The following is a 21,696-nucleotide window of genomic DNA, read 5'->3' as shown; positions in this document are numbered from 1 at the left end:
TACTTTTAATTGTGGAAATACAGTAGTTCTAACAGTAGGCAGCTCTGCAGCAGCACCACAACAACAAACACAGCCAACGGGAACACACACTGATCACGCTTGCAAGTTGGCCCGAGCATGACCTCGAGCACACATGATGCACACTGCATGCAAAACATCCTCAATACAGCCTCTCCAGTATGAAGTTAATAGAAAGATGAGGGTCTGTATTTCTATATCTATATTTTTTCAGGTTTCAAAACACCCTGGTATGCTGTGATACGGCTCGTGCCAAGCTGCCTTTGACTTATCTGAGTGCTAAAGCTTGAATTAAATCCTGAAGTGGCCTCACAGAATCAGTGTTCATGGCTGCCATCACAGTGATCCTCACAGGACAAACCCAGTTTTACAATGTCCAGCACTGTACAGTCAGGGCAGATCTGGTCTGAAACAGAGTGTTCCCCACTACAAAGTTCATTATTTTTTTTCTGTAAAATCACAGCAAGGTATGCTGGGTCATTCAAACCTTCACAAAAAAAACTCTAAGGAAACAGTTGTTTAGCACCACACTGAGAAGTCAGCTCACGCACTGCTCCGCGCATGGAGAGCAAAATTTAACAGGGTGACATAATTCTGTGCATAAACAGCCCTAATTGGACCTTCAAATCCCTCTGCAAACATTTGAGGATCCTTGGTAAGCATCATGCAGCCATAATTGTGATTTATCCGCTGTCTGTAGTCATCATTTAGCCTTTTGCCATCATTAGCTTCGCCGTGACACAGACAGCCTGCTGTCCCGACATCCCCAGACCATCTGCCAGGACGGGCCATGCCAGCCACCAACCAACCAGCCACCTACCACCCTCGCATAACGCCCCATTTGGTATGGCATCTGTGTGCTCCACTGATCTGCCAACAAAGGATTATTTAATGTTTAAACAAGCGCTTGGGTATTTAACAATGTTCGAACGGACATTTAATCCTATGGTTGAGCTACTGCACTGAGCTGACAGTGATCTCGGGGACACCCCATTTCAAGATGCCACGGTGTTAATGACACACATGACGGGAGGAATCAGCACCGCGTGCGGAACTAGCCTCCATATCTGATTGGCTTTGATTCCGCGTGACCGATCTCTGATAAAAGATGATTATCAGTTCACGGTTGTTCAACAGACACCTAAGGCACCTCCAAGCTTAATTAGCCAGTCTCTGTTTTCTAATGGCAGTCCAGGAGACGTGTCTAGACAAAATGCCTGCTGCCCGTTAACAAGACAGACAATCCAAAACAGCTGATTATCAGAGAGACCTTTGACTTGAAATCCGCTGCTTTGAAATTTTGGGATTTTTTTTAACTGTATGAGACAGAAACAGAGAAAAACAAATCCTCAGCTTTTGCTGGAGTCACTGTCTGCTCCTTTTGTTTCTTGGCCATCCTTCAGGAGCCGAAATAGAACAAATTATGGACACAGAGTTGAAGAGTTTCATAGAAACATTTGGCCTGTCAATCCTCTTTTTCACTCCAGAAACTACACTAAACAAACTACACTGTAACAAACTACACTGTAAAATCTGACTAGTTGATTTTACTTTAAAAGAATCTAGGAAACTGCTTGTCTTGAAAAATGTAAGTAAATATAACTATTAGTCTTAATATGTTTTAACTTTATATCTAAAAGTTAAGTTCACTTATAATTTAGTCATATTTACTTTATTTTGTGAAGTTGTTGCAACTTTTAAATGACAAGTTTAATTGAATCTATCTTTCTAAGTTTGAGCAACTTCAGTAAACCAAGTTTACTGTGCTTTCTATCTGCAAACTAGTCAGTCATGTTTGTATTTTATAAAACATGTTAACAAAACAGACTTCATCATTGGCCAAATCCTCTTCGTCATGATCAAGTTAAGTCCAACTAGCTTGGTTAATTGATGTTGTTAACACTTAGAAAGAACAAGGTAACTCCACTTAGCATTTTTAAGTTGCAACAACTTCACAAAATTAAGTAAATACAGCAAAATTTTGAGTAAACATAATAATTAGATGTAAAGTTAACATAAATTAAGATTAATAGCTATATTTACTTGCTTTTTCCAAGGAAAGTATATATGATTTGATTTGATAAAATATATCAAATCATTCCAAAACCAGAAACCATGGACTACCAGAATCATCTGGAAACATGGACAATTATAAAGCAGCAGCCAACAATGTAAAAAGACAGAAAAAATGATTAAATTACAGGTGCACAAGTTACCCTTTGAAATCTGAGCAAATTATCTCTATTTCTTTCAGAAAAATACCTAAAAAAAATTATTATTTTCTATTTAAAAAGAAAATGAAAAAGAGACCTGACAAAAATGCTTAAAAAAATCTTTAACATAAATATGTAATATGGAATTTTGGTAATTAGCTATACATATAGTTTCTCTCTTGCTTTTTTTCCTAGACATTCCCTGTGTCATTTGTTCTTTCAGTGTATAAAAGCAGCACAAGAAAAACAATGTCGCTTTAGGTTTCAAAAGGGTTAAAGGAGCTGATTGGATCACATTTTGATGGAGTTGTACCTTGTATAATAATGTGTGACAAATAAATGATTGACTGATTGATATTTCAACCTAAACTATTTAAAATGTGTTACTTAGTTTTAGTAATGTAGTAGAATAAGGCATGTATTTGGTATGCTGCAGTGTAATATGTTGTATATATAATGTAACCCCCCCCAAAACTGATCATATATTAATGCCATTAAGATCTATAAATATCAATATACATATGCATCACCATCGATATATGCTGGATCTATCTGCAGAGACCATACTCATGACTTTACCGGCAGAGATCATTACATCCTACTTAAGCTAAATGTCTTCCACTCGCTTTATATAGTATTGCTTCTTACAGTGCAGTTTAGACCTTTGAGCAGAATGACTTGGCTTGGAGATACGTCTCAATAATTGCAGCACATTACATTACACAGTGGGGTGAAATAATTCAACCCGTAATACAGAATGCCTTTGACGATATTTCTGAATCAAGTGTGCTTTCCCCACTAATCGAATAGTCTTCCTTTAATGGTAACAAAAGGTATTGTTTGAAAGGTAATGAAATGCAGCAAAAGGCCTGTATAATGAAGTTTGTGAGAGGAAAAAAAAAAAGGATATGGAGCTGGCTTAGTGACAGACTTTTCACTTGCTTTTTAGAAAATGGGATTTTTAAAAACTGCACACGAAGCTGCAATACTTGTTAAGTGGACACGTTTTTGTTGTTTTTTTTTCCCAGAGAGTGTTGTCAGCATCTCTGGTAAGTGTTACACTCGTGAAACAGAACCTGCAGTCTGTCAGCTACCAAACCATGCGGCGTTCAGAATGGAAGTGGCCAAACAAATGGCTGCGACAAATGTAATACAACTTCCTGTGGAAACAAAGTGAAATCCTTCCAGAAGACAAAAGACCGACTGTCCAAGTTCTCTAAGTTTGTTCGAACATCATTCAACAGAGAAAAGCAAGCGGAGGAGAAGAAAAAAGTGAATGCGGCTTCCTTCTCCATTTGCCCTGGTGCTTTGGAGAGGAAATAGTTTGAGAGAGCTCAGTGGTCTCTGGAGCAGCAGCATTAAGAACCAGACATTTTCTTTACTAACCCTTCTGAGATTTACTATCGAAAACCAATTAAGTCGTTGGCGTGTTGTGTGCTTGGAAGGGATCGTTGGAGGGAGTGAGAAAGGTCACCTGTCTCTTTATGCCTTGGCATTGAAAAGGTCCCTTAAATACACAGTAACACACACACATTCATACTAACGCACACATCTATACATGCAGGCAAAACCACACCAGCACATCCATGTGCACTACGCCCCCCGGTCTCACCTATGTGATTAATGGTGTTGGCAGCTGACTAGTGTGACCAAGGCGGCAATCAACTGAATTCCCAGGAGCTGCTCTCTCATCTCATCCATCCTCTCTGATCCGCTCGCCACGTATCTGTTTTGAATAAATGGATGATAGTGGTATGGTGGGAAACTTGGAGGAGATATTGATCACCCCAATTAAATCCGAACAAATTGGAGGGGAAAGGGGAGAAACTATCTTCTGCCCGCAGGCACGTCTGGATGTTTATTTAACGGCGCCGTTCAAAAAAATGAGACATCCACACTTCTAAATGATCAATGATCATTAACATTGCTTCATTAGCGCTGCTTCATTAGCATTCGTGATCATTAGTGAAGTAAGGCAGATTATAGTTTTCAATTAAAGTTATGAGTCATTTGAGACGTTTGCTTCCATAATCATCCACTTTTTAAAAGGTGGATTCATTTCTCCCCAAAATCTTTCAAGGAAATTAACATGAAAATGGGTCTGAAGCTGTGCCAGTGGAGCTTCACATCTCTGAGTCCATCTAAAAGCTTACTGCTGATTTGTGAGCATTTGAAGGAAAGCTAAAGCGTCACATTTGCTGGGTTTAATCCAGAGCAGATGCTGCGATAGACTGTGTTTTGGTGGGAAAGTTTGTTACTTAATGAAAGAAAATCAAGTGTTCAGTCAAGCGGCAAAAAACATGTAACTCCCGTCCCTCAATCACTTTGAGAATCACAAGCTTGGAACAGCTGACAGATCTCGGCAAATGTTGCTCCAATTACTGCAGTTAAACAAACTCCCCAGACTGACGGAGACATATGCTATTCCGCCAAAATAGACTACATGGAGGAGGAGAGAAGAGGTGTGATAAGACGAGAGGAGACTCAATTAGTGGTCCATGTGATCGTTCCTATATGTGCTCTCCTGTCAAAGTTACCGTGTGTCAGTGAGCCCTTCCTGCCCTTGTTAGCTCTATGTTTGTTCTCTCCTTCCTTATGGTTTCCATGGCAACAGACCCATCAGACTGGTCACAACCCATCATATTTCATACTCATCTGCAAGGTGGTCAGGGTACATCGTGTTCGTGCGTGTGTACAGACAGTGCGGGGGCCGCTGAATGCGTCCGCTGATGCTTAATTCTTTAGTCAATGTCGTTTCAATACACAAGGTCAATTATCTGAAATTATTACACTGACACACAGAGATACTGATATCACTTTACTGTTTTTTTCCAAATGTCAGTCTCATTTTGAACTAAAAACCAACAAACTATTCAGTCTTTTAACTTATCCATAGCTTGCCTGTGAATAAAGCTAAAGAAGGTGCAAGCTTAGGGTCAGTCAAACATCTGCATGCTAATGGTTGGGAAACCTAACTAATGGCTGAAAAGAAAAGCAACTTGTTCAATATATTGACACTGACTGATTATCCTGCACAGCAGAACAGCTAAATCGAGACAGAGATCAGTCGATAGCAGGACTGCTAAGAGCCTCAGAGAAGCCTAAGAGACTTCAGTCACCAGACAGTGGCAGGCGAAACGAGCTACTGTTAAGATTCATGGCTGCTGTATTTAATCAGATTGATCTGATCTTAAGTACATGTAGTTTTTCTTAGCCACTGGCTACAATCAACTGACTGCACAGTAAACACCTCCCGGTGATAAAACCCTAAATCCCTAGAGAGTGCCTGAAACCGATAACTCTAACACAGAAGTCAGAATTGTTAATGGATAAACATTTAAAATAATTAGTCAAGAGCAACAAATACGCACTTGACAAAATAACCTACAATGGATAATAAAGAGGTGAAATTATTGGCAAACAGTAACGAACAAACTATTGATTAAGGTAACTAAACTAGGATAAAGAGGTGAAATTATTAGTTAAAAGTAAAGAATAAACTGTTCATATAGTGATCTAAACTTGATCAATAAACAAGTGAAATTATTGGCTAAATTTAACAAATATACTTAAATAAAAGTAACTAAAGTTAATGAATAAACAGGTAAAATTATTAGCTAAAAGTAACGAATAAACGGCCGATAAATTGCCAAAACTTAATGGATAAACAGGTAATATTATTATCTAAAAGCATTTAATAAATTGTTGATATAATTACCTACATTTTTTTGGATAAACAGGGGAAATTAAAAGTAATGATTACACTTTTGACATAATTACCTACACATACTGGACTAACCAGTGGAATTTTGAGCTTAACATAATGAATAAACTGTTGATATAATTAACCAAACTTAAGAAATTGTAGGTGATATTACTAATTAAAAGTAACAAATAACCTTTTGATATAATTACCTAAACTTTATGACTATACAGGTGAAATCATAAGCTAAATTTAACAAATAAACTTTCCATAAAATTACCTAAATTTAATGGATGGAAGGTGAAATTATTAGCTGAGAGTAACAAATAAACTACCTAAATACCTAAACATGATAGATAAAGGGGTATGTTAGCTAGAACTAGGTCAGGGGATCATTTAAAAAATGACAAGTTTGACTGAAGAAACAAAAACAAGAACAACATATATATATATATATAAAAAAAAAGAATCTTAAAAATAGAAAAAGTAAAAACCATAAAAAATGTGACAATTTGACACTACATAGAAGTGAGGCTGTTCCAGCCGTAGTCAGAGAAACATTGAAGACCTTTGCCGTAAAGGCATCATGCACTAATACCAAGCCCTGGCTGGAAGTGGTGGATGAGTGGTTGAAATATCAAATAAAAGTAATAGGTCAACCGTTGTAATAATTAGCTACAAGTAAAAGTTGAAACAGTTACCCAACAGTAATTGTTAAATATAGATCCAGCTTCTATTACTCCACGTTTACGCAGTAGGAAAGAAAATTTGACCAAACTGACCTAAACTGTGACAATTTAATTGTATTACAAAATAATCCTGACAATATCCACCTTTAAGATCGGTTTAAATGAACATGTGGACTATGACGTGTGGTGTTGATGAAGGGGAACTTGAGCGCATCTGATAGGGATGAGGGGGTCCATTTATCTATGTAGACTGTAAGTGCAGACTGGCCTTCTCCTGCCTGAAGGAACTAAACGAATGATGAATGGTTGTCTGTGTTAACACCATTTTTCTCCACCAAAATGCTGACTTTTTTGCTGGCAGCAGCTCTGTTCTAATGCTCGCCTTGACTGGTTCTTGTGTGATCAGGTCCAGTTCCACTGCGACGACCTTTGCCGGGTTAGCAAAATGTCACATCCGATTTCACTGCGAGCATCAAGTGACTTGGAGACGTGTGCCAAGTTCCTCTGGAATAGCCCGACACCAGCACAGTGACGAAAGAAAAGGGTCACCACGAGCCAGCAACTGTGTGACTCTTTTGTTTCCACGTTTAGTTTTCAGCACTTTTGTTCTTTCAGGACATTCTCACTTCCTGTCAGGCTTCTCATTGTGATACAACTCAGAATTTTTCCTTCTAGCAATGCAGATCAAACCTCCATCACTGCAACCTTTTTGTTAAAAATATTTGTCACTTTTTAGATAATTAATTTGCGTACCTTCTGCCATTGTTTTATTTAATGTTGTTGCTTTTCTTTTTGTATTCCTCTCCTGTTGCTGTGTGTCTGGATGACTTTGTAATTTAATGAGACTTTGTGATTGCATCTAACCAATGGGCTTCTGTTTGAATTTCTTTGATACAATACACAGCGTACAGAGATGACTTCACTAAATTCAATAACAGGGACAACTGAGAAACAAATACAACACTGACTGATTTATATTATTGGATATTACAGCTTGTTTGCGGAGCTTAGGGTGAAAAATGATTATATATTTTGGCGGAGCCATAAAGCAGACAATGTTTTGTTTTCTTTACTACAAAGCAATACAAAGGCTAGATTTACTGCCTCGTTTGGATGCCTCGAAGAACCAGTCAAGTTGCAGTTATAGTTCACAGCCACGTCTGTAAAAACATGGATGCTTCGAACATCACACAGGCAGCACAGAAGAGATTCAATTCAAGATTCAAGATTAATGTCATCAATTCAGTATCTCACCAAATGTGAGACTTTCTCATAATTAGTGTTTTAATACTTCGGTTGTGGCCAAAAACATGATTTGCGAGGTTACATTAACCTTTGACCACCAAAATCAAATCAATTCATTCTTGGGTCCAAGTGGATGCTTGGGAAATTCCCTCAAGGTCTTCTTGTGATATTACATTCATGAGAATGAGACGCATGTAAGTTCACAGTGACCTTGGCCTTTGACCACCAAAGTCTAATCAGTTTATCCCTGACTCAAAGTGGATGTTTTTGCCAAATTTGAAGAAATTTCTTTACAGGCTGTGACACACCACACCGCTAATCCGCTCTCCGCCCACGTTGGGCTGACAGTGAGTGTCCACAGCCCTCGTCGCCCCAGTGTGTCCTGCACCGTTGACCCTGGTCAGCATGCTGAGTTGCCGGTGGTGCCCCCATTGGAAATTAAATCGCTCTAATTATCAGTTCAGCTCAAAGCATGAGAAGACGAATGGAAGTGAAATATGTAAACAAAGGGCTATAGTCAAGAGGTTGTGAGGTCAAAACAAAGGTTGTTTTTCTTCAGCCATCGAGCTCTTTAGCCAAAACTTTGGTTTGTGTTGTGGTTCACTGCTGCACGGTTAATATGCTCTTTTCTTTCAACGTTAAACTGCGTTGTGCTAATTGGTTAACTAGCATCACAGGCGGTCGTCCGGTTTCTTGTGATGAATACAGACGACCACCGTTACAGAAAGGAAGAATCCTCTTTTCCTAAATAAATGGTTTGAGACATTCCAGCTGGGGTTCAACCTGCACAGGTGCACCATTGTGCTCCTTCTGACCTTTTCATCAAGATAGTCATCTCTGGAGCCACTTGGGTAACTGCGCTGACACAGGACGCTCTGTTCGTCATCAGTCTCTATTTCATCTGTTCATTCATTCAATCATTCTTTTCCTCATTTATCCGAGCTCCGCAGCTCAGGTCTCAGACTGGGAACAGGAGCAGCCTCTGAGGTAGTCTAAAGAGAGAGTGAGCATCACTTTCGATTTCTCCACAAGCGCTAATGACATAGCCAGCTTCACACCCGGGGAATTCATCTGTGTGCAGGGATCATCGGAGTAATTGACTGAAGAAATCAAACTCAAACCCATCAGGGTCCATCATGCTAACCTTTTCTTTTCTATTTTGTTTAAACACTGCCCCTTTTTCATTCCCTGCTGCTTGTCTGCAGGTAACATCGATGCTTGACGCTGATCAATTGCTCGTCTTTTACTGATGACAAATGGTGCTGCAGTTTCTTTTATGAAAATCAATGAGTCCATACACCCGTTTACTTTAATCACCTCTTACTGCAGGCTGCCATTTGCCCTACGGCCAATCCCCACTGATGAAAACAATATTCAGGAGCAGTGCTATTGGTTTCCAATCTCTTCTTCACATATTGGCACTGACTGCATCGACTGAATTGCCAGACTGACTACAGAGAGAGAGAGAGAGAGAGTCAAACACGAGAGGGGGTGATACATGCTTGGATAGCGTGATGGCATGTTTATTTCAGTGGTCACATAACACAAAGTGCCATGTGTGATTGCGTGTTGTGTGTGTGTGTGTGTGTGTGTGTGTGTGTGTGTGTGTGTGTGTGTGTGTGTGTGTGAATTATGTCTAAAACGGGAATGTGTGGGAGTCTTCTCCCCAGACTCTGTCAACTGACAGACAGTTTCATGCCTCTGTGCACTAAAATGTATCTGAGCCCGCTGGGGAGAAATGGAGTGCCACACTTATCATTCACATTAACCGCATACAAATCTTTCCCCTTTTTCATTCAATTATTGTCTTTGTATGTGGACATTTTGAAAGAGCTTCTCACACTCACCCTTCGCACAGGCATTTAAGAAAGTGTGTTTTAATTTTAAAATAGAAAAAAAAGGGCTATCGACTTATTCACGACTGTGACTTGGTAATAAACCTCTATCCTGTTTTGGCACTGACTGAAATTTGCCCAAGCACCAATTAATAAAATGAGTAAAAGAGAGCTGACATAATCAAATGATTAATCAACTGAAATAAATTGGCAAAAATTTTGATAACCTATTACATATCAAAGGAATTATCTGAGTAAAAATTCACAATTCAGCTTCTCAATTGTAAATACTTCAATTTTTTTTTTCTGTAATAGCAATCTTTGGGTCTGTAGACTCACATCTTTTAAATCACTCCTTCATCTTCATCATCAAATTACATTACAACAGACAACATGCAAATAATTCTGCTGAAAACATCCTTTAAGTTAGCTGTCTAACATTTCTCAGAATGTATTATTTTGTTTTCAAGTAGCATAAAGCTGGCAGCTAGCTCGCTGGTGTTTATTCTACTTAATGGTGCATACTGGCATTCGCCAACTTGTTGGCCAGCCCACTCTAAATGAAATCTTGACCACATAAAGGTCAACTGTGCAGGAGAGGCCTTTTCAAGGCAGGCAGGAGGGGTGGTGTATGTGTCATGCAAGCACAGGACTTTCACCGACAGACCGGTGTTCATGTCTCAAAGCCATCGTTGACTTCTTTTAATTAAAATGTAGCCTCGTATGTGTAGCATGCTATGCTAGTGACATATGTGGTGAATCAGTTACATTTGTGACAGAAACACTTAAATACAAAACAAACATGTTGTTCCTAACCTCATAGTTTTGTTGTCTTAATCCAACCAGTGGAGCTCTGTTTCATGACGTTAAGGACGTGCTTAAAACTGCAACTGCTAAAACAGTAATATATGTTGTTTTGGGGCCAGTCGTGTAAAGTCATTAACAAGTGAGTGGAAATCAAACTATTCTGTCGCTTAACTTACTTGTACATATCCGTACAGTTTAAATGTTTTACATAAATGTGGGTCATAATTTTAGGTTGGATAATCTGGAATTGAAAACAATAAATTGCAGTTATCTCATTAATGAAAATCTATAAAATACATGAAAATCACTGGTTCTACTCCTACTGTAAAGTACTGACAGCTGGTATCAGTGTAATGGATATGTAATAGTGTTTACTTTATCTTTGATCAGACAGTTCCTGATTTAATTCAAGATCTTTTTAATTTTATAATTGCTTTGTTTTATTTTGGGCAGAATTGCAATGTTATTGTTCCCTTTTCGTCATCATACAAGAGGAATTGTATGGTATATAAAGGGTTCACGACTTTCTATATAAACAATGTTAAACAACTATTTGTTTCAGCTCGAGTTTAATCCTTAAAACCAATTTCAGCACTTTGCTACAAAAGCCTGCGAAACACTGTGCCTGCAATCTCTATTTTTCTTTTTTCTCTCTTGAACACACACACACACACACACACACACACACACACGCACTAATTCTCTCCCTGTCTCTCAGCCACTCTAACAAAGGCCTTCGCAGAGTCTCATTATCATTGATTGTCCCCCTAAAGTTTCCTTTCACATTCAGCTGCTCATCTCTCAAACCATCAGTGCTCGTTTGCACAATTGTCATTCTTAAGGATTCATTAATACGCTGCAAAACACCAATAGTCTCAGGTCCACTATTTCAACACACTGCCATGGGACACTAATCTACAGCCTATCAGTGAGAGCAAGATGTGCTGCTGACAACCATCTGAATAAATCACACAGGTTAGCACTGAACAACTATTATTTCTCATCGGGGACGGTGTACTTGTGCAGCAGGTGAGACCTTGGTTTGAATTACAATTTGTCTCTCTGGGACATAGAGTTAGACGATGGCTTTTTGCATATATATTGTTACATCTGCAACACAGTCTCATGCACACAGCATTACACCATTGAAATACACTGGAAATAACACCTCTGCATAGCACTGATATTATCATACTCCACACACACACATACACACACATACATCATTGGCTCAGTGATACGCTAATGCACAGCTCAAATAGACCTGCTGCTATAAATGTTGGACATCACAATGTACAATATGCCAACAGCAGCAGATGCACCTGGATACTCATCAGAGCTATGATTAGGCTGTTTGGTAATTTTATTGCCTCTAAGTGATTGCCGCTGCTAATATGCAAACCAGAAATTAAAGCGTCTGCAGCCTGTTGAGAGACGTTTCACATGTCGGCAAAGGTCGTATATCTTGACTGTCTGTCACTCATTTTGTCAAAGCTGCGGACATCTCCACTGACCACATACAGTGTTCATTACACAGTATACCAAGCACGCTTTGCACTGTCAACAAACTCATGTTACCTAGTATTTCCATGCTTTCTCAGCTATTCATCTTGTCATGCAGGATTGTGTTCAGGGTCAGACCAAGGCCTTGCCCATTCTTACATCGATGGATTTGGAGCGCTGTGATTGTTGCAGCTGGAGCACATGCTGTGACTCCAGCTTTCATCGATACACACCAGACAGCACACATGGAAATAAACACTGCCACAGCAAGAGCCATCGAGCAAAAAAGAAAAAAAAAATCCTGTAAAGATGAGACTCAATAAACCTTTCTCGCTTCAACGATTGTACCTATAGAACCTTTACAGGGGACCTGTTATGCTTTTCCTAGTTTTCTGTCAAATATGTAATGTTGCAATGTCAGATGTTCATATTAAATGGTGCCAAAGATTCAACTAATGAGGTAAACATTAAGGATAGGTATAAATGCTCAAATACTTGATTTGGACTAAGTATTCATTCAATATGTATATTAATCACTGCCCAACATCCCACATTGATTGATTTTTTTTTTTGCTACTTGCCCTGCTGTCTTTCTCTTTGTTTATTATGAGATTACTGCTATGGGAGTGTGAGCCTGCATACACTCACACACACACAGCGACAGGACTAACTGTAAGCATCAAATGGCTAATGTTACCCAGCGGTTATTAAAGGAATTAACAGCTGAAATTAACCGTTTTGGTGTTGGTGTAAGTTTTTTAGGACCATTAAAACGGCTTGGTGTGGGATGTTAACTGCTGTTGCTGTGTTGCTGTGTTAACTCACACTAACCGGGCAGATATTGAAATGAGCAGGTGAAAGCGGCTACGGATTAGGCTAGGTGGCTAGGTCAATTGGAGCAGACTGGGTTTATAGGGAGGGGGTCCTAAAGAGACAGGTGCTAAAATGGAGCATTTCAGACAGAGGGTGAATACAGGTGTTCCAGGAGGGAAAATAAAGTGTTTTTTTGTACATTAAATCACGTAAACATGTTCTAGCAGAAACCCAAAACACACGTATGAACGTGAAAATTAGTGTAAAAGGTCCCCTTCAATAATTATTTGTCTGAGCTTGAAATGATGTGGTGTCATAATTGCTTTCAGAGTGCAGTCCACTCAGGATCTGGGTCTGTTTTCTGTAACTGAATTTAGATTAAAAAAAAAAAAAGTGAGGCAATGCTTCGCATTTCCAAAACTAAGTACCGGGATGCTGGTACTGTATGAACAGTTTCACATTTACTGTCTAAACTATGTAATCACAGACTAAAACGCTGTCATAACGGAGCCACTTTGCATTGGATAAGGGTACATCTAAACCCTTCAGTAGCTTGCTGTGCACTCGGAGGAGCTGTTTAGCACTTACTGCTGTGGGAGATGGAGCTTTAGCCGACTTTGTTGGCCAGACAGCGCGGTGGTGATAATGGCCTGCTGGCCTCTCCCAGATCCTGTTACACTGCTGGGGACACACAAGCTGCTCTGTATTTAGCAGCAGTCCTCTCTGCTGCGAGCTGAGACTGTAACGGAGCTGGCGGCTACTTCCTCTCACCTCACAATAAAAAGTCTGAAGGAACAAAAAGCTCCGGAGGAAATGAACACCATAGCCTTGATTCTGCTGCACACTTCAGTCCATTCATTACATTTTTATACTATGTCAAAGAACGCGGAAAGCCTATAGTGAGAGGCTAGAATAAACTGTCCATCTTTTAAAATGACGCACATAATTCATTTGGTATTTTAACAGCATACTGTTATGGCTGTTTTCCAGTTTGTTTTGAAGTTGTGAGCGATTTCCATGTGTTCCTCTGCTGATAAGAGTCAAGATGATCGGCCTTTGTAAACTGTCCTCTGTGAGGAGACCCCAGAAATCAATCTGTTCCCCCCTCAGTTGATTATGATTATTTTAAGTGTGCCTGAGATCGTGTGTGAAATTCGCAAATACTACAAACAAAAAAAAAAAGCTATTTTAAGAGCTCCTCTGCCTGTGTGTGAGCATGTGAGCCTACAAAGCCATCTGCTCCACTCAGTCAGCCTGATCGTCTTTGTATCATGGGATAGAAGAGCTACGTGATCCTCATGTCCTGTTTAACAGACATGCAGGAAAATAATTCACCCAGCACGTGCTGGATTCAGGCTGTGGTAAGATAAGGATATCTGAATTATCAGACCACATTCTGCCCTCCCGCAGTGTCACAGTAGCTGTGTTTGATTTCTTACTTCCATTATAAAAAATGGAAAGACCCGAGAATGTAGTCTGCGGTAGAGAGCACTAAATCATTAAGGTTTTCCATTTTCAAGATGTATATTGCAGTCATGACCTACACAGGCAGTCAGTACAGGCGGGACATTTCTCAGACGGATCTGACAGATTTCCGTTGGGTTGTCAGAGAGATGGAAAGAAAGCATGTAATTTTGTCTGTCAGACACCTACTGTAAGCAGCATGGTGAGATGCTGATTACATTTTCCCTCTTGCCAGTTCTGCAAGCAAGAACAATTCAGACAGAAGAACACTTGCACAAAGCAGAGGGACATCCTGACAACATGCCCCTCGCAGAGCAAGAGGAGGCAGTGCGAAGAACAAGAACACTGTTATGTAGAAGTAAGTTTCATGGTTAAGTGTACACGGGAGATTTCACATGCAATTGGCTTTAGTTGTTTAGTTGATGCTGAGGGGAGGGAGCATGCTATGCAGTAACAAGCTGATCTGCTGATTTAATAAAGAAACAACACAAATAGATGGTTTGACAGAGAGGGGCCTGGTACACTGACCAGGTGCATTGACATATCCCATTGTTATCCCAAAAGTATAGAATTGACATTTGACATTTCATACAAATGTATGAAATAATTCAATGATCTGTCAGAGAAATTATATTTTTCTTTACTTTTGTTTTGCTTTTTCTGCCTCCAGTGAAGTGATTTTGAATTTAAATAGCATGCCTCTATATCTGGGGGAGCCTTATGGACTTTTTGAAGCAAAATGTTAATAAGGTCAATAAAACCAAAGACAAGGGTAGGGTCAGGGCATTAGAAATAAGAACATAAACTGTTGTAGCCCATATAATCTTCAAGACTTCTGTACATTGTAATTACCAATTGTCCTGGTTTTGTGTCATTTTGTAGTTGGTATTGGTCTCTTTTAGGTAACTGTATGTCTTTCTTTTTTTGTGGTTGTTTTTTTTTTTTCTTTTTGTGGTTGTTTAGCCCCTTATTGTAGTTATTTTGTGCCTTTTTGCAGTCCCTTGTGGTCATTTTGAGTCTCTTCCTGGTTGTTACATGTTAATTTTGGTGACATTTCGCAGGTGAAGACAACAGGGGGGCCCATGACACTCTGGGCCTCTGGGACTGCACCCAGTAGGCCCGTTCAGTAATCTATCCATGGCCACGAAGAAAGATGACAACAGCACTGCAAGCAAAGTTTGTAAAATGATCCTTAAGTAAGGCTGGAAACATTAGCAATATATAAACATCTTGCTTATCGACATAGACTTAAGTTCCAGGAATGTTTGACACTCTATGCACGAGTGCCACTGCTGCCCAACTGAGCAGCACGTCCGTTTCTGAGGGTAAATATCCTGTTACAATAAGAACAGCACCACACAGGCAGGTTTAGCAGGTTTTATATTGACTATATATGACTATAAAAACCCTAAATGAAAACAAATATTACACAAATATCTCATTTCATCTACACCATGTTCAGACTTGGAGATAATAAAACTGCTGCATAGATGCTGAAAACCTGTGTAGGATTGTAGATTGTAGTATTGATCAGCAATCAATAAGAGAATCGATGAAGAATCAGACCAATGGCAGAATCGATAATGGCATCCTCCCAAACACATGCATTTGGGAGGTAAAGAGCGACTGACTGGTTAAATTAGACTTGGATTAGACTGCACAAGTTGTGTGAAAGTTTGTGAACAGCTGTTTTAATTTAGTTTTGCTTTTGTTAAACGTGGTCCCTAATTAATCAATAAAATAATATGTCCGCTGTTTTCTGTGGATGCATGCAAGAAAAGCTAAGTTTTCTTCACAGATTCAAGGTAATACAGCATAACTGATTGATTAACAAATGGTAATTTTGTGGGCACAATATTCATTAAGGTGGCCGCTATGGCCAACATCCATGAAATGTCAAATGGTTCTGAAATGAATAATCTCCACTAGAAGTCTCTCCACAGATCAGTTGCATATTCATTATGTTTTCTGACATCATGTCAACTAATACATAATTTATACATTTGTTATATTTGTATATGGCTGTACAAGACTTTTGACATTCGAATCACATTCAATTGAATGTATAACGATTAATTTATTTTAAAATCCATGGCCTATAATGTCTTAAAATTTGAACAGGGCTTTGCACGATGCTCAATGTAACAGCTGCATTCATGTAATATAGTAAACGAACTAACGACGCTAAGCACGGATCGCAAATGCATGACAATTTTTGACACCACTGGATATCAAACAAAATCCAGAGACTGTATCGTTTTAAGTTTCTGAAAATTGAAAATTAACCACTTCTTTTTCCCTCTGGCCACTGCCTGCATGTCTACAACTGCTTGTACCAAAGAGTAGCATAAAAGTCAAGAGCACTCACTCCGCAGCACGATCTGGAGACCAAGACGTCCCCAGAATTACAGGGCAATGCACAGCAACTAACAGCAAAAAACAAAACAAAAAAAAACAGACTTAAAGCTATCTCAGCTGCATAAAGGGGCTTTGACTGATAATTATCCGGCTTACTAGTAAAGGAAATAGGAATAAATTGCTGTTGTGTCATTCTTTGCCTAATAACTTCCATTCCAATAGCAAATATTGACTTTTTGAAACAATTTGAGCAAAAATACTTAATAATATGAAATACTTGATATGCACAAGGTTAAAGAAAAAACAAATTCATCCAGCTGATGACAGAGTTGTAGGTGCCAGTGCCAAAAGGAAACAGATGTTCATTTCCCTTCCACCAGTCTGAATACCATGCACGTAAAAACAAACCACAGAGATTTAAAGCAACAATGCGGCAACAATGAACCCTTCTGCTACTTTCATGCTGTTCTCTGTGTTGGATATGGAAAATCTGCCAGCTATTTGTGGGCATATGATGTGGGTGATTATTAGCGCTGCGCTTTGCTCACCAGACCTAAGGGTGTGTGATTTATTTCTGGAGCCACTCGTCTAACAAAGGTTGCCTCTTGTCATTTTGACAAGCGGCCAATCTAATCAGCCTGAGTTATGATGGGATGGACACATGCTAATTAGCATCATCATCCTGAGCACGGTTGAACAAGGACAATGTTTTTATCGTATTTTGTTGCTCTACTCAGCACAAGTGTACAAGAACGCAAAGTACAAGCGATAGTGAGTGTTACTCTCTGTCAGATGTATTTGTGTTCTGTGTGTGTGTCTCTACGGTGAAAATGTATGAATCATAGCTGAGTAGCTGGAGCCCGTGGGCAGGGTGGCATAGGTTCATCAGAGGGCAGACATGCTGCCCACACACTGAGACGAGCCGATGACTACAGCAGCGTGCTCCAAATCTTAATGGTGTTCAGACAGAAATTCGGTGCTCAAAGACAATATGAAGAAACTTGAGCTGTGGTGAAAACAAGAGCTCCAAAATGTGGAAAGCCAAAACAGCCCCTCCTGGAACCCATTTCGAGTCAGTCTGCCGAAAATGATTGCATCAGAGTTTGACAATATGGGGGCGGAGACGTGGGACTCTTGAGTACCACAATAAAAGCACTTCTGAAGCATTTTACCGGCGAGTCATCTCGAGTTCAACATCTCGTCTTGTCTTAGGGAGTGTGTTGGTTTCCAGCAATTTGCATGAATGAATGAATGCTGCTAAGGGAGCTCTTGAGCGAGAGCAGAAGGAGCGGTGTGAGCTTTAAAGAGCAGAGACCATAAAAATATAAAACCAACAGATGCGACAACACGGCAGTAAAAATAGGATTTGTATGCGCAGCAGGGAGTATTGAGTTCAAATTTGAAATGTTGATAATAAAAAGGATTCCCTCTCTTGATCTGCCTCTTCCTCACTGAAACACTTGTTTACTCTACCATACTGATCAGCGTCAACAATTTTCACTGTAAGACAGTATTTTTTTAACCTGGGTTGATAGGTTTTAAATATTTAAAGGGACAGTTCACCCCAATATTGAAAATACATGTTTAGCTTTTACAACTATCAGTCTAGATTGTTTTGGTGTGAGCAGCCAAGTGTTGGAGATATCTGCCTTCTCTCCAGTATAAGAGTATTAGATGGCAGCTGGCTTGTGGTGCTCAAAGCACCAAAAAAACCAAAAGAAAAATCAACAATGTTTCTTTCAAGAAAAGAAGAGTGCATTTACTCATGGATGAGAAGCTCGTGACAGCTAGGATGTAAACAATAATGGCTTCCTCCTCACCTGAGCTGTAATGTTAGCTTTCCTCTGCACTGTGACTTTGTTTGGTCTCTTTCTCTGTGCTTAAGATTTAAACTTGCAAAGGAGGCATTCGTTCATTCCCGTGTTCTTTTAACTTAACATTTTTTGTCACTATTTTTCAAGTAATTTTCTTTCTGTTTTTTATTTTTTTGGCCAATTTTTCTAATTTTTAGGTAGTCATTTGTTTTTCATTTTTGTCACTAATTTTCTGGTAATTTTCTTGTTTTTTCTTGTTTTTCAAACACTCTGTTTCATTTCTTCCACACCAATTTCCAGGAAATTTTCTTGTTTTATTTTTTAAAATATTCTTTTTCATTTCTTCCTGCTACCCTTAAGGTTATTTTCATGTTCTTTTCTTTTTCTTTCTTACTAATTTCTTGCGTCATGTCTTCTTTCGTTGCTCATTGCCTTTCTCCCATGTTTTATTAAGAAATTTTTGTCCAGGTTTCAAAGTGTTAATGTTGACTAAAAAAAAAAACAACCTTTCAGCTTATATGCATTTCTTTCAGGCAACACCTTCAACATTCTGACATGATCCTCATACCCCTTGAAGGAGAAATGCTTGAGAAGCAAGCCATGAAAAGTGCTGTCCACTTAGAGCAACTGCTGTCTGGTATTATCTGTGCTTCTCGGCTGACATCTTCCTTTGACCTCGCATCATCTCCGTGTCCTTCCTCTCATCCTCTCATCCTTTCTCTTGCCTCCTGCAGACCTCACATAAAAAGCTCCCCTTGCTTTCCCCTCTCCTCTCTCTGCTTCCCTTCCTCTCATCCCCACAGTGGCTTTATCACCCCCCTCCCTCTCCCCTTTCCTCCCTTCCTCTCCTCATCCCATCAACTCTTCAGACAGTGTGTCTCACTGGTGCTCCCATTACAATGCCCAGGGTGCATCACTGCTCCATCACCCAGTAATGGATTTCCAATGCTTCGACCATCTTACCTGTCACGTGGTCATGTCTCCTCCCTGGGCAGCATCACTCTGTAAGCTGTTTAGAAATGCATGAATCCTCCCTGTGTTATTGTACTCATTCCATCATTACTCACTCCCAAGACTGAGCAGCAGTGCACGACCCCCACTCGCTTCGCCCGCTGCATGGAGTCAAAACGATGAAGCCTGCCACTGCTGTGTAACAGCAGCTCATCGCAAGACTGACTAGATCAAATATAAACCTGAAATTGAGTCATTAAGCGGGGATATATAATGAGAAAGTGGGAAATAATGCAGGTTATTGTTGTAATCATCGCTTGGTAAGTGGGAAATTAACTGCAAGAACTAAATTTGGCCTTGTAACAGCACCAGAATGAGCCAAATTCCTTGAAGTTGTGGTGTGCCAGATCAAAAAAAGTATGTGTCGAAATTGTTCTCTTATTGCTCACAATCATTTTAATTAGTTGCGAAATAGCAATTTGGAAACCCTGGAAACCATCCATTATCTGTGTGGGTTTGAATTCCAATCATGTTTGTCAATCTTTAGTGTCATTCAGTCTTCACTTCCTTGCTTTTGTCTTCACATCACTGTCTAAAACGTACACTAAAAATGTGCAAAATGAATTGTGAACAGCATACATACAGCCACGCATACAGTTATGCACAAACCCGTAACTATCACAAGTCACGGCAATACAAAATATGATGTTCTGAAGGTCACATGAGAGATAATTACATTAACTACACCTCAAACTTACAACCATTTATGTACATAACAGTCTCATGGTTTAAAGTCAATTATTATAACCACCTGAACTAATATCAGTCCTATCCATAATAGAGTTCATGACTACATGGGTGTAGACAGTGTCTGATTCATGGTTGGGCTCATCCCCACTCATGACTTTAATTTCTGTGCAAAAATAAACACTTACAGAGCATATCATCATCCAATCTAAAAATAGCGCCTCATGGTTGTATGCCTTCGGAAACCAGTCAAGTTGCACTTACAGTTTACTCTCATGTCTGTGAAAACATGGATGCTTCACACACATCTTCCCCCTCCGGCAGCACACAAGATCTCTACAATCATGTCATCACTATGTCATCACTTCATCATTTTGTTTTATAAGACATTTGTGTGCAATTTTGTAATAAATAGCATATTAATAACATATAATTCTGAGTTATGAGGCAACAGTCACTTTGACCTCAAAATTTTAATCAGTTCATTCTTGACATTTGTGCCAAAGTTGAGGAAATCCTCTCAAGGCCTTCTTGAGAAATTGCATTCACAAGAATGAGACAGATACAACATCACAATGACCTTGACCTTTGACAGTCATATTCCAATCAGTTCATCTTTGAGTCAAAAGTGGACATTTGTGCCAAATTTGACAATATTCCCTCTGGTGTCCTTAAGATATTGTGTTCATGAGAATGAGATGGGCACAAGGTCACGGTGACCTTGACCTTTCAACACCAAATTCTGATCAGTTAAATGGACCTGCGCGTGTAAAGCACTTTTTTAGTCATTTGTAAACTCTCAAAGCAGTTTCACACTCCAAGTCAAATTCACCCATTCACACACACATTCATACGCTGGTTGCTGAGGTAAAGTGCCCCATACTATTCAGTTTTTTGACCATTCACACACTGATGGAACTGACAGGGTTTAGTATCTTGCCCAAAGATACTTATGTTATATGTAGTTTGCTGACTGAAGGAGCCAGGGATCTAACCGCCAACCTTCCGATTAGAGGACAATCCGCTGTACACCCTGAGCCACAGACACTAAGCTCAAGTGGATGTTTGACCTTTGTGCTAAATTTTAAAAAAATCCTACAAGGTGCCCTTGAGATATTGCAATCCCAAGAAAAAGACAGACACGGTCACAGTGACCTTGATCTTTGATCACCAAAACCTAATCAGCTGATTCTTAAGTCCAAGTGGACGTTTGTGCCAAATTTGAAGAAATTCCTTAAGCTGTTCTTGGGATATCACAATCAAGAATGAGATACACGAGGTCACAGTGAGCTTTGACCACTAATATCTTATTACTTCATCCTTGGGTCCAAAGTGGATGTTTGTGCCAAATTAAAAGAAATTCCCTTGAGGGGTACTTAAGCTATCACATTAATGAGAATGGGACCTGAAAACATAATGCCACCAAAAAGCCCTCCTCGGTCCTTTCAGTACACTACTCATCGTATTCCCAGAGCTCCGACAGACAAAAATCAGAACAAATATTCAAGCTATTGTTCTTGATTCAATACATAATAT

General features: G+C 39.4%; 1 protein-coding gene across 2 annotated transcripts in view; it reads right to left on the bottom strand.

Annotated features, from left to right (window-relative positions):
* The window catches only part of plcb1l (phospholipase C beta 1-like), a 169,325-nt gene that overhangs the window by 100,960 nt on the left and 46,669 nt on the right, over positions 1-21,696 (bottom strand). The window lies entirely within an intron of this gene.

This window comes from Plectropomus leopardus, chromosome 16, assembly GCF_026936395.1.
Source record: "Plectropomus leopardus strain MGB_pleo_1.0 chromosome 16, ASM2693639v1, whole genome shotgun sequence".
In the NCBI taxonomy this organism is placed as follows: domain Eukaryota; kingdom Metazoa; phylum Chordata; class Actinopteri; order Perciformes; family Serranidae; genus Plectropomus; species Plectropomus leopardus.
This window is presented reverse-complemented; position numbering and strand designations above follow the sequence as displayed.